We start from the raw sequence: 12,251 nt of genomic DNA, 5'->3' as shown, positions 1-12,251 counted from the left end.
AACAGAAGAAAGAAAGCGAGACATTAGATAATACTAGAGAGGCACCGAGGGCCTGTGGAAAGTGTGTTTGACTTGTAACTTGAAGGTAAATGTTGTAATATAATCCTCACTTATTTTCAAGAACTTAATGTATAAGCAGGATTCTGACATTTCCTCATTCTCATCTATCTATATTAGGCATACGAGTTTATGAATAATGAAGACATTCATGGTTGTTCCCCACTATTATATCTGCCTGGCTCCAAACACAAAGTCTTTTTTTAAAATAACAAATTTTAAATAGTTGTTATTATTGTAAAAATAACAACCAGTCTTACGTGACACAAACACCAACGCCAAGATCTGTCAGCTGAGTCACACCCAAGTGCTGGTAGGTTTTCTCTGCTCTTGTATTCTAGCTGCATGTTTCGTTATTGTTTTTTATTTACCACTAAAGAACCACCACCTATGTGCCACAGTTTGCACAGCTGATTTCACTTACATTAACAAGAGGAAGAGAAGGGGAGGGCAGCAACCCAAGTATTTCAAACAAAGGATACTCAACCTATAAAAGCATAGGACGTTGATATCATAGGCTGGAAAATCTTTTTTTTTTTTTTTTTTTTTTTTGGTACTGGTGATTGAATCCAGGAGCATTAAACCACTGAGCCACATTCCCAGCCCTATTTTGTATTTTATTTAGAGACAGGGTGTCACTGAGTTGCTTAGCACTTTGCTTTTGCTGAGGCTGGCTTTGAACTTGCAATCCTCCCAAGATGGTAGGACTATAGGTGTGCGCCACTACTTTTAAAAACTGGCTCTCTGAGCACAGTGGCACATGTCTGTAAGCCCAGCTAATAGGGAGGCTGAGGCAGGAGAATCATAACTTTGAGATCAGCCTGGTCAACTTATTGAGACTGTCTCAAATTTTTCAAAGGTAATGTAGCTCAGTAGCAAAGCATTCCTGGGTTTAATCCCCAGTTCTATTAAAAACAAAACCAAATTTTAACTCACTTTGTAGTACCTGGTTATAAACAAAGACCTTCTATGGCCCTTAAGACCAAATTTACTTCTTTAATGAGGCACACAAGACTCTTAGGCCTCTGTTACCAACCCCATTGCAGTCCACCTACTACTACATCATCCTGGTCACTGAGCAGTATTACAAAGAGCTAGGTAACCTTCAGGACATGATACACACTGCCGCCCATCCAGGACACTTCTCTTACCCACAGTAGGGAGCTTTAGCTACTTTTTAAGTTGATTTGGACAAGACGGAGACGACAAATCATCAGCAATACACTAGCCAAATTGTTTTCACATTTATAGCTTGAAGAAACATTGTTTGAAACGACTTAAACATTAAGATGCATACTCCAGGATGAACTGTTTAGAATCCAACCTCACCTGCCCTCAACATTACAGCTCACCCTTAATCCAACCCACAAAGAAGATAAATCCTGACATTTTCTCCCCAGTAAGAGTCATCAACACACTAAGTATTGCCTAAGGGCTGGGAAATAAAATATCTGATTTCATGCTTCTGTTTATGAAGAGGAACAATTTTAACCATACTTAAAATAACATTTTTAAAAAGAGGGTAATGGAGGGGGAAAGTGGTTTAACCAGTCTTCTCCCAAGTCCTGGGAATTATTTTTTCTTCCCACCCACAACAATGACTTCTAGGAATAGGGGGGTTGGGAGGGGGTGAAGTTTTGGCTTGAAGAGTCAGTGTCTCCGTGGTATTCAAAGCCCTGGTACTAAGTAAGATCACCTACAGGGCCAGTGTGGACAGAAAATTGAGAGGAGGGTCAAGAACAAAGCCTGGTGTTAAGATGAGGAGGCCAGTAAAAACTGGCCACCTACAGAAGGGGAGCAAACTCACCAATGACTCCATTTGCTTGTCAGGTATATTCCTCTGGAACTAATAAATCATTATACTGATAAACCTGCTTTATTAATCACAGTAAACACATTTCATGGCAAAATATCTAGCACATGAACACCCTCAAGTATTAATTGGTACACTGAATAATTGAGACTCCCTTTTAAATGCTAATCTCATCTAATATCCTGGTGTCTTCAGAAGATCAGTATGTCTCCTAAGCCCTTCACTCCTCCTGGGCAAGACTTCAGCACAACTTCCCAGGTATAATGGTACACTTATCAGGTAGCTTTCATAGAGTCCCTGGGCCACTACTAAGCAGTTCACTTCCTCCACCCTCACCCAACATTGTTGAGATGTGGCCACGTTTAGTCTTCCTTGGAGCTCAGGCCCCCCAGCAATACCTACAAGAAGATTCCTTCTAAGAGAGGAGAACCACTAGTTGTCTCAACCATATATGCCCTTACGGCTCCTCCACGTAGCAGCCATCAAAACCAAATGATTTAAGAAGAGCTGTGGATGAAATGGCTTTTGTTTGGAAGAGGTTTCATGTGAAGAGACAACTCAGCGTCCTAGCACAGAACATCAAAGTCTGAAACTCCAGGGATGCCAAATGCTGCTAAATATCTACCACTTACTAAATGTGTAAATTGGTGAAACAAACTTCTTCAATAAAAGTGGGACAATAGGGCTGGAGTTGTGGCTCAGCGCTTGCCTGGCATGTGTGAGGTCCTAGGTTCGAATCTCAGCACTGCATATAAATAAGTAAAATAAAGGTCCATGGACAACTTTTTTTTTTACAGTGGGACAATAAAAATCTCAGGGGCTTGGATTATGGCAGTGGTAGAGTGCTCACCTAGCACATGTGAGACCCTGGGTTCGATTCTCAGAACCACATAAAAATAAATAAATAAAATAAAGGTATTGTGCCCATCTACAACTAAAAAAAAAAAATTTAAATCTAATTCAGTTGCTATAAAGGATTAACTCTTTCTGTATCCACAAATCTTTCCATACATGGCAAATGTTCCAGAATTAGTTATTGGAAATTGTGATTGATATTATTTGCGAGAGAGGATTTAGGAGCCTGTGAGAAAATCTACCTGCCAACCAACCCTCCCTCTTCCACACTGACATAATACAATCAATGGTGGGAGCCACACAGAACTGTCCTTCCTGGTTTTTCAGTATATCAGGGTGAGGCTGGAGAGGACCAAGAGGGAAGAGGAGTGGATGGTGCCAGAGGCTTTGAAGGACAGGATTTGAAACCAGACCTCCATTTGCTATTTGCTGCTACCTCTTGCTGATTAACAAAAGAAAACACAGTCTCCAGCCTCAATAGCAGGAGGGAACAGTGCCCTTTGGGAGATAGAGTACCACATGAAGACATCCTCTAGTGGCTAAAGAAATGAAGGGCAAAAGATGATAAAAACTGAGTGTAGAATGCAAATCTTAGCTCCCACATCTACTAGCTCTGTGACCTTGAACAGGTCTGCTGGTAACTGCAGTCCCATTTTTCCTATATTTTTAAAACTAGGGTAGCCAATATACTTTATATAATTGCTATGAAGAATAAGTATGACACTCAGAAGTAACAATTCTTGGTGCTTAAAAATGTTTATTCTACTAGGCATAGTAGTGCATGCCTATAATCCCAGCTACCCAGGAAGTTGAGGCAGAAGGAGCACAAGTTCACCAAAGCAAGTAAGCAAGACCCTGTCTCAAAGTAAAATAAAAAGGGATGGGGATGTAACTCAGTGGTAAAGATTCCCTGGGTTCAACCTCCAGTACTGGGGGGAAAAATTATTCTCTACCTTTCTTCCATAAACCACAAATCCCTTTTCCTGGACCAACTCAAGATGTTATCTGTAAGAACTTTATACCCTCTGAATCGCAAGAGGTTCAAAGAGTAACATCAAGGAACATTATAGCCATCTGGGGTCATAATCTCCAGTAAAACCATCGGGTGGATAACACCCATTCCCTTCAATGTAAAATCTAAACTGAATTTTACTTCTCCCCCTCCAAAACCAGATATTCTTTTCTCTTTTCCTTTCTGTTCTTTCTGGTTTCTTAATAACATAATCACATGGTGGCACATGCCTCTAATCCCAGCAACTAGGGAAGCTGGGGAAGGAAGACCACCAAGTTTGAGGTCAGCCTCAGCAACTTAGCAAGACTCTCAGCAATTTAGTTACCCTGTCTCAAAAATAAATAAATAAAATGGACTGGGGATGTAGCACAATGATGAATGTCCTTGGATTCAAGTCACACACACACACACACACACACACACAGCACTCTCTGCAGTCACCCTATTTATAACTTCCTGGTCCCATACACTAATTCAGCTAGTGCACAACCAAATCCTTCGGCTTTGTTTCTTTCCATTCCTCCTACCACACCTTAGGCCTAGATGACACCACCACCTTATCCTAATGGATTGCTGCAGACCCTGTCTCCATTCTTCAATCTGGAGTCCAGAAACTGCTGGTATCACTAACATTAAAAAGGAAAAGAACTGCTGGTACATCTTGAGGAAGCCAGGTAAAGAGGAAGAGAACAGTCAATACACACCAAGGAAGAATAATTTTTAAGCATTTAAGTTTCTCTTGTACGATGCAGCCTAAGATGACAATGACTCAGGGCACCAGGAGTCATGGTTGAAACTTAAATTGGGGAAATCATCTAGACACAGAAAATGACATTTATTCTATGTCATCCAGACAGAAAATAATAAGAACCATTTCCCTATATCTAATATTCTGTACAGTCAATGATGTGGCAGATACAGTGTGGACCCTGACCCATGGTCATGGCTTAGGGGCAGCAGCCATTTACCTTAACAGTCTTACTTAGTCATCTCTATTTTGGGAACTCTGACAGCACTATTAATTGCACATTTGCCATGCACTAGGTACTAGGCTTTGTGATCTACATGTACTCTCTCCCATGATCTTCACTGCAACCCTAAGGGGTGTTGCAGTCATTCAAACACAGTCATTGCCACATAATGATGTTTTGGTCCATAATGGTGGATCCATGAGATCATATTGCATAATAGACATGGTAGCTGTCTGAATTTCTAAGCAGTTTCTATGATATTCACACAAAAATGAAATTGCCTAATGATACCTTTCTCAAATTACCCCCAATTTTAAGCAACACATGACTATGTGATCTAGCATAGCGATCCTGTGCACACTAGGCAGTGCTCTACCACTAAGTTACACCCCAGCCCTAAGCTAAGTGGTATTACAAGAGTCAAAAAGGGTTTTAAAAGTTAAAAATCTATGAAGTAAGAGCATTACAGTTAACCTAAGGTTAACTTACTATTGAAGAAAACTTTTTATAAATACCGTAGTACTACAGCACTGTACAGTGGAGTCCTAGGGCTTCGCTTCCCAGTCACTCGCCAACTCACCCAGAGCAAACTGCCAGTCCTGCAAGTTTCATTCAAGCTAAGTGCTCTATACAGGTATGTCACTTTGTGTGTGTGTGTGTGTGTGTGTGTGTGTGTGTCTTTTATACATAATTTCTACTGTACCTTTTCTATGTTTAGTATACAACTACCTTCAGTACTGAGTACAGTACAAGCTATTCAGATTTGCATCCTAGGAGCAACATGCCACACCATTTAGCCAAGGTATGCTGTAGGCTATGCCATCTATATTTGTGCAAGCACACTCCATGGTATTAGGCAAAAAAAAAAAAAAATCACCTAAAGACATCTTTTGCAAAACATACCCCTATCAAGCAATGCACAACTGTATATTAAGCTCAGCACAGCCAAACTCAACTCATCATCGACAGTCAAGTTGAACTGTGCTCAGGAGGATCACAAGATCCCACCAATATCTCCTAGAACACTACCATAACCATCATCTAGTCAGCTGCTATGGTGACCAGTCTCCATGATGGCCCCTGCGATCCCACCTGCTGGTACTCACACTCTTGGGTAAACCCTCCCACATTGTATCAGGGTTGGTCTGGGTGACCAATAAAATACAAAAGTGATTATACATGTGATTATATATAATATACTTAGTATATTATACATATTTCAAAGTAAAATCATAAAAGACATTCTTACCTCTTCTTTTTGTGTGTGCGTGCTGGAGATTGAACCCAGGGCCTTATGCATGCCAGACAAGCACTCTATCAACTGAGATACATCCACAGCCCTTCTCCCTCACTCTTGATGTGAGAGTGTGTCATGCAAACACTCAAGCAACTCCATGCAGAAAGCTACACAGTGAGGAACGCAGGTCTCCTGCCAATAGCTATGTAAGTGAGCCATCTTAAAAGACGATCCTCTTGCCCATGCAACCTTCCATTGAATGCAGCCCTGTCAACTTGATTGCAGTCTCATAAGAAACCCTCAGCCAGACCATCCAGATAATTCAATCCAAGATTCTCAACTTATTCCTGAGATAATATTTGATGCCTAAGCCACTAAATTTTGAGATAATCTATTAAACAGTGATAAGTAATACAGTTACCCAATCCAGAAAACTGAGACATATGAAGCCTAATCTTCAACATGAAGAAACTAAAGAACTGGGATCCCTGGAATTAATGACTTTCCTTTTGACTGATATATACAAATATGGTATGTAGAAATATCAAACAGATATGATAGAAGGATGCATACCTCAGATAGAAACCTGCACAGGATGGGCCATTCACATTACTTTCAACCATAAGATCTAATGAATTTATTTTTTTCTAAAATCTTTCCTAGTCTAGATTTCCTATATAATATTTTCAAAAATTCCAGAAGTGATTGGTTGATAAACAGAAATCACTCAAAGCCTCCTGTCAAGAACATTTGAAATGATTCATTATTTTGGTGAAGAAAAGTGGTTACACAGGAAGTGTCATTTTCACCTCTCAGTTCCCACAATTAACTAACTGACTTCCCTAGATAACCCCAACACATTTTTATCTCAATCAAGTAACCACTTTCTAGGCACGGTGACAAATATCGGTAATTCTAGTGATCTGGGAGGTTGAGGAAGGAGGATCACAAATTGGAGGCCAGTCTGGGCAACCCAGTGGGACCCTGCCTCAAAATAAAAAATTAAAGGGGCTCTGGATGTAGCTCACTGGTACAGCACCTCTGGGTTCAATCCCCAGTACCCTTCCCTCTCAAAAAAAAAAAAAAAAAAAAAAAACCACTAGCCATTGGATCCTAGTCTTCTCATCCTACCATACCAACACCCAGAAAACTCAGATGTGGAGGAATCCTGAATATAACCTGTTAGATCCCTTGATTCTGATATTTATCTAACACATACACACACACACACACACACACACACACACACACACAACTAAATCTCAAGTTTCAGAGAACAAGGCTCACCACCACAACATGTAAAATATTTTACTATTATATGTTCTATTCCTTTTTTTATTCTAATTTGTTATACATGACAGCAGAATGAGATTCAACTCATATTACACATATATAGCACAGCTTTTCATGTCTCTGACTGCACACAAAGCAGAGTCACACCACTCACCATTCGTGTCTTCATACATGTACTCAGGGGTAATGATGTCCATCTCATTCCCCTGTCTTTCCTACCCCCATGCCCCCTCCCTTCCCCTTCCTCCCCTTTGCCCTATCTAAAGTTTCTCCATTCCTCCCATGCCCCCCCATCCCCATTATGAAGCAGCATCCTTATATATGAGAAAACATTCAGGCATTTGGTTTTGGAGGACTAGCTTACTTTACTCAGTATTATATTCTCCAACTCCATCCATTTACCTGCAAATGCCATGATTTTATTCTCCTTTAAAAAATATGGAATGCTTCTCGAATTTGTGTGTCATCCTTGCGCAGGGGCCATGCTAATCTTCTCTGTATCGTTCCAATTTTAGTATATGTGCTGCCAAAGGGAGCACTCTACTTTGTTTCTTAAAAAAACAATTGGTCAAAAGTCATCACCCAGTAATAGGTCCCAATACACAGAAAAATATATTCTTAATTATATGCCTGAACATTCCACAGCTCCTGAAATCCTCCTACTTAGAGATGAAAGTGAAAACCCAAATAATAAATTCCCTTCAGCCTCAATCATGTGCAAATACTTAGTTCCACTTCATCCACATCCATAAAATACACATTTAATGCATGGAATTCTACCTAATCAAGAACAACCTCAGGCAGTTTCTATTCAAATGCAGATAATTATCCAGGCCCTAAAATTCTCCTAGTCCTACAGTTAATGACTGGAAAACCCATAAACAACTTCAGCTAAAATTCTCTTATCAATCTTACAAAGTGTGGCTGAAAGGCAAAATTTCCATCTTGTCAAAACATTTTTAGGAGGAAGTAGGAAAGCTTTAGAATAATACATCAGCAAAAAAACTAAATCTGCTTGGAAAGAGACCAGTTACGTACATTTTTGTACTTCCACAAAATGGACCAGCAGCTTCTGTTTAAAAGAGTAAAATCGATCTACAGAGACAGAAAGTAGATTAGGGGTTGCCTAGGGGTAGGAACATGCAGGACTGTAAACAGGCACAGGGCGACAGAAAGGTTCTAAAAGGATTATGGTGACGGCTGCACAATGCTAAGTTTACTAAATTCCAATGAATTCCTCATTAAAAAGCAAATTTTAAGGTAAATTATATGGTAATTATTTATGGCAAATTATACCTCAATAGGGTTATTTAAAAAAAAAAAAATCTTTACATGCCAAATAAGGAAAAATGGTCAAGATTCAAGGAAGTTAAAACAAGCAAAGTACAAGACAATGTGTGGGACAAGCAGGTGGCTGCCCACATTACGTGCCTGGACATTTCTGGTGAGACACCCAAAAGGCCAATCATGACAGTTGTTATCTGCAGGAAACGGGTCCAGGTAAAGAGAGTTTGGCTTTTAACTGCACACCACTTTATACTATTTGAATTTATTTGCCTTGAGCACGTATTATTTTTCATAAACACAAAAACAAGTTGGGTGGAAGCCCTCAGAAGTAGGACTCACACAGTAATCCCAAGTTCCTTATGGTGCTAGTCGATTCTGTCCTTTGAAAGAGGGTGCTTCAGAATTTAAATATTCCTCAGTAAAAGACTACATTTAAAAGGTCTGTCTTTGACAATAAAATGCCAAGTGACAGAATCTTCCATCTGAAAGCTTACTGCATAAAACCCAACAGGAAGAGAATTTGAATGCCCCCCGAGGAGGGGAAGTGTGGCTTCCTAAATCTTAGTCATCTGCCTCTGCAGGTGCTCAAATGAAACTCTTAAGCTTTGCAACTGGAAATCTGAAAAGGCACTAGCTATATTATACCCCAGTACAGGGCTATCAGCACCAAGGGAACTGAAAAGGTACTCCTTTATGGAGAGTTATCAAAAATAAAAATACCACAAAGAAAAAACTAAAACAGACCCCCAAAATAGCTCCCACACTCCCAAAGCTGCCAGTCGGCCGTTCAACAACTGTCCAGTCCCAGGTGTGGCTCCACTTCTTACCTCCCCTCACCCCTTGGCTATCTATCACCTTGCAATGCCAGGACCCAGACATAGCAAATGGAGAACTTATGGCTCACCCCATCCTCACCTCCCCAACTTCCACAAAATGCAGCTTTCTCCAGCCTCAAGCCCACCCTGATGTAGAAGACCCCAGTAACCAGGACTGGAATCATAAAATACTACCCAACTTTCAAACACAGGACTTGTGTCCAACCTGCATCCAGACTCGACTACAGTCTTCCCATCTGGATGAGGCCTGTCTTCCTTCTGAGCCAACATCCCTGCCACCCTTGGGACCTTTCTCTCCCCTGGGAGTTTTACTCCCACTCTTACAGCCCCTACACCCACTCTGACCTATTTGTGCCATTTGGATTACTTCAACTGCATTATCTGCTAGGGTTTGAATGTGTCTCTCAAAATTCGTGTGTTAGAAACTTAATCCCCAATGCAACAGTGCTGGGAAGTGAGGCCTCATCAGAGGTCATTAGGTCACAAGAGATCTGCAATCATGAATGGATTTTATTATCAGAGAAGAGGGTGATCTGTCACTGCAAGTATGGATCTGTCATAAGAGCAAGTTCAGCACTCTCTGGCTTCTCTCTCACCCTTCCACGTTACTCCAGGGGACGAGGCAGCATGAAGGTCCTTGCACCATGGACATCCCAGTTCCCACGAACACGAGCTGAATGAAATCTGTGTTCACTAGAAATTACCTCGTTTCAGATATTTCATTACAACAGCAGAAAATGGACTAAAATACTGTGCAACATTCAGATACCTGTATGTGCTGAATAGCTTACTGTGTCTTAGACACCGAGAGGCCAGAAATGAGGGGATTTTTTGTAGTAACGTTTAGGGACGTGTTTTGTTTCTTAACAGCAGTTTTACCGAGACATAATCCACACGCTGTAAAATTCACCCTTCATAAAGAGTACGATTCAGTGGTTATAAAGGGTTTATTCATAGTTGTGCAACCGTCACCCGGATCTAATTTTAGGAACATTTCATTACCCCAAAGAGAAACTTGTACCCATCAGCAGTCCGGGATAGTGATCTTATGACAAAAAAAAAAAGATTTTTTTTCAGAGTTTCATATGTACAAACTTTAAGAACATTTAAACTTATAAACTATTCATGTTATCCAAAGACTGTACAGTATGTGATCTAGATTAGTACAGTTAATAATTACCCACTGTTGAGCATATGCAACTTATAGAGCAGAGGTAAGGTTTCCCCTGGGGGAAAAAAATCGGCATAACTATTAAAATAATATGCAACAGGGCTGGGGTTGTGGCTCAGCAGTAGAGTGCTCACCCAGCACGTGCAAGGCACTGGGTTCGATCCTCATTACTACATAAAAATAAATAAATAAAATAAAGGTTTTGTGTCCAATTACAACTAAAAAAAATAATATGCAACAATAAATGTATCTGTGCTTGGACAACTTATAAAATGCACTCAAATACTACAGCTAGCAATACTATATTATACATTTAAAAATTTATTAGGAGTGTAGGTCTCTTGGAAAATGGTCATATCACAAAATCAAATTTTATAAAACAGTGGCTATTTTTCAATTCTTCCAACCATCTTGGTAGGTACACAGGATAGTTGTAAGTGGAGAGCCTGTCACTCAAGGGTGACACCTGGTTCCCAGTCACCCAGGCTGAACCCCTAGACCAGCTCTTCTGCCTGTGTAGGAAAAGTGAACAAACCGGCTCACTGAGCAGACACCGTGTTACAGTTAAGCAATTCCAACCACATATCTGACTCAAAAAAAGGAAAATAAGAGCAAGCTATTTATGCTCTCAACACAACAAAGCATGCCTTTGTTTTATGCTAAACCCTGGAGATTTTCTCGGCACTGGCCTGCCTGTGACACACAGACACTGGTCCGATGTCCCGTATAAATGCTTTCCCTTTGTTTGGTGGCAAGAATGAGAGCCCTCCCCGATGTCAAAGTCCGGAGTTCTCCCCAGATTACATGGAAAATCAGGAACAGAACCTAAAGTACATATGTGTCCCTCAGATGGGAAGGTATATTAAAGTTAGAATCTTTTAATTAAATTGAAGCAAAATTCTAATCTGCTCGACAGTTGCCCCCCAGAATGACATCACTCCTGACTCATCCAGTCTTATAACCTGAGCCACTAGGAACACCGGCTTTACCTTGTTAGCTAGAAAAAGCAGCTTGCTTTTTCCAGGAACATTAACTCTTTTTTTCAAGCACAAAGTAGTATTTTGTGGGTTTGTGTCTTAATCTCTAAGCTGTTAATGACCTAAAGAGATTAACTAACTACTGAAAAGTAATCCACATAAGTAACAATGGTTAAGACCTCCCGGGGTGCAGGACACGTCTCTTAAAATTAACAATGACCTGGACAAACACAACTCCCTCATGTCATCTATTTTTAAGTGAATTGGTCACATGTGGTAACAAACTCTAAACAATATAACATAAATTAAAAGGTTTAGTAGAAGTGCAATCTAGAAAATTACATATTTCCTACCAGCTCCAACTTCTGCACCACTTAAAACCAGAAAAGTTAGAGGGGTCAACACTCCCAAACCAACTAGAGTGACCACTTAACTTGACTCTACACTAGCATTCTACAAGTTCCATCATCCTAGCAAGAAAACACACAAGCAGAGGCTCTTTCAATGACTAGACAAGTGTGTGTGTGTGTGTGTGTGTGTGTGTGTGTGTGTTCATGTGCACAATCACAGCAGTCCATGGCATAAAAACCCAAGGTGAGCCACACTTGGACCAAACCCCATCCACACAAACCTGGCTCTGCTCTACTCTCTTAGCTCCCAGTGACCTCCAAACTCTCATCCTTACAATCCATACCTCTGCATGTGTATTAATTTCCTACATGGATCACAGTTACACAAAAAA

At 40.4% G+C, this 12,251-nt stretch overlaps 1 protein-coding gene and 1 non-coding gene across 14 annotated transcripts in view; both read right to left on the bottom strand.

Moving 5' to 3' along the window:
- Positions 1-12,251, bottom strand: part of Tpd52 (tumor protein D52) — a 103,457-nt gene that overhangs the window by 65,814 nt on the left and 25,392 nt on the right. The window lies entirely within an intron of this gene.
- Positions 7,671-7,777, bottom strand: LOC113180172 (U6 spliceosomal RNA). Its single transcript, XR_003300438.1, has one exon. It is a non-coding gene; the product is annotated as a U6 spliceosomal RNA (small nuclear RNA).

The sequence above is a fragment of the Urocitellus parryii genome, chromosome 7, assembly GCF_045843805.1.
Source record: "Urocitellus parryii isolate mUroPar1 chromosome 7, mUroPar1.hap1, whole genome shotgun sequence".
Lineage (NCBI taxonomy): Eukaryota > Metazoa > Chordata > Mammalia > Rodentia > Sciuridae > Urocitellus > Urocitellus parryii.
This window is presented reverse-complemented; position numbering and strand designations above follow the sequence as displayed.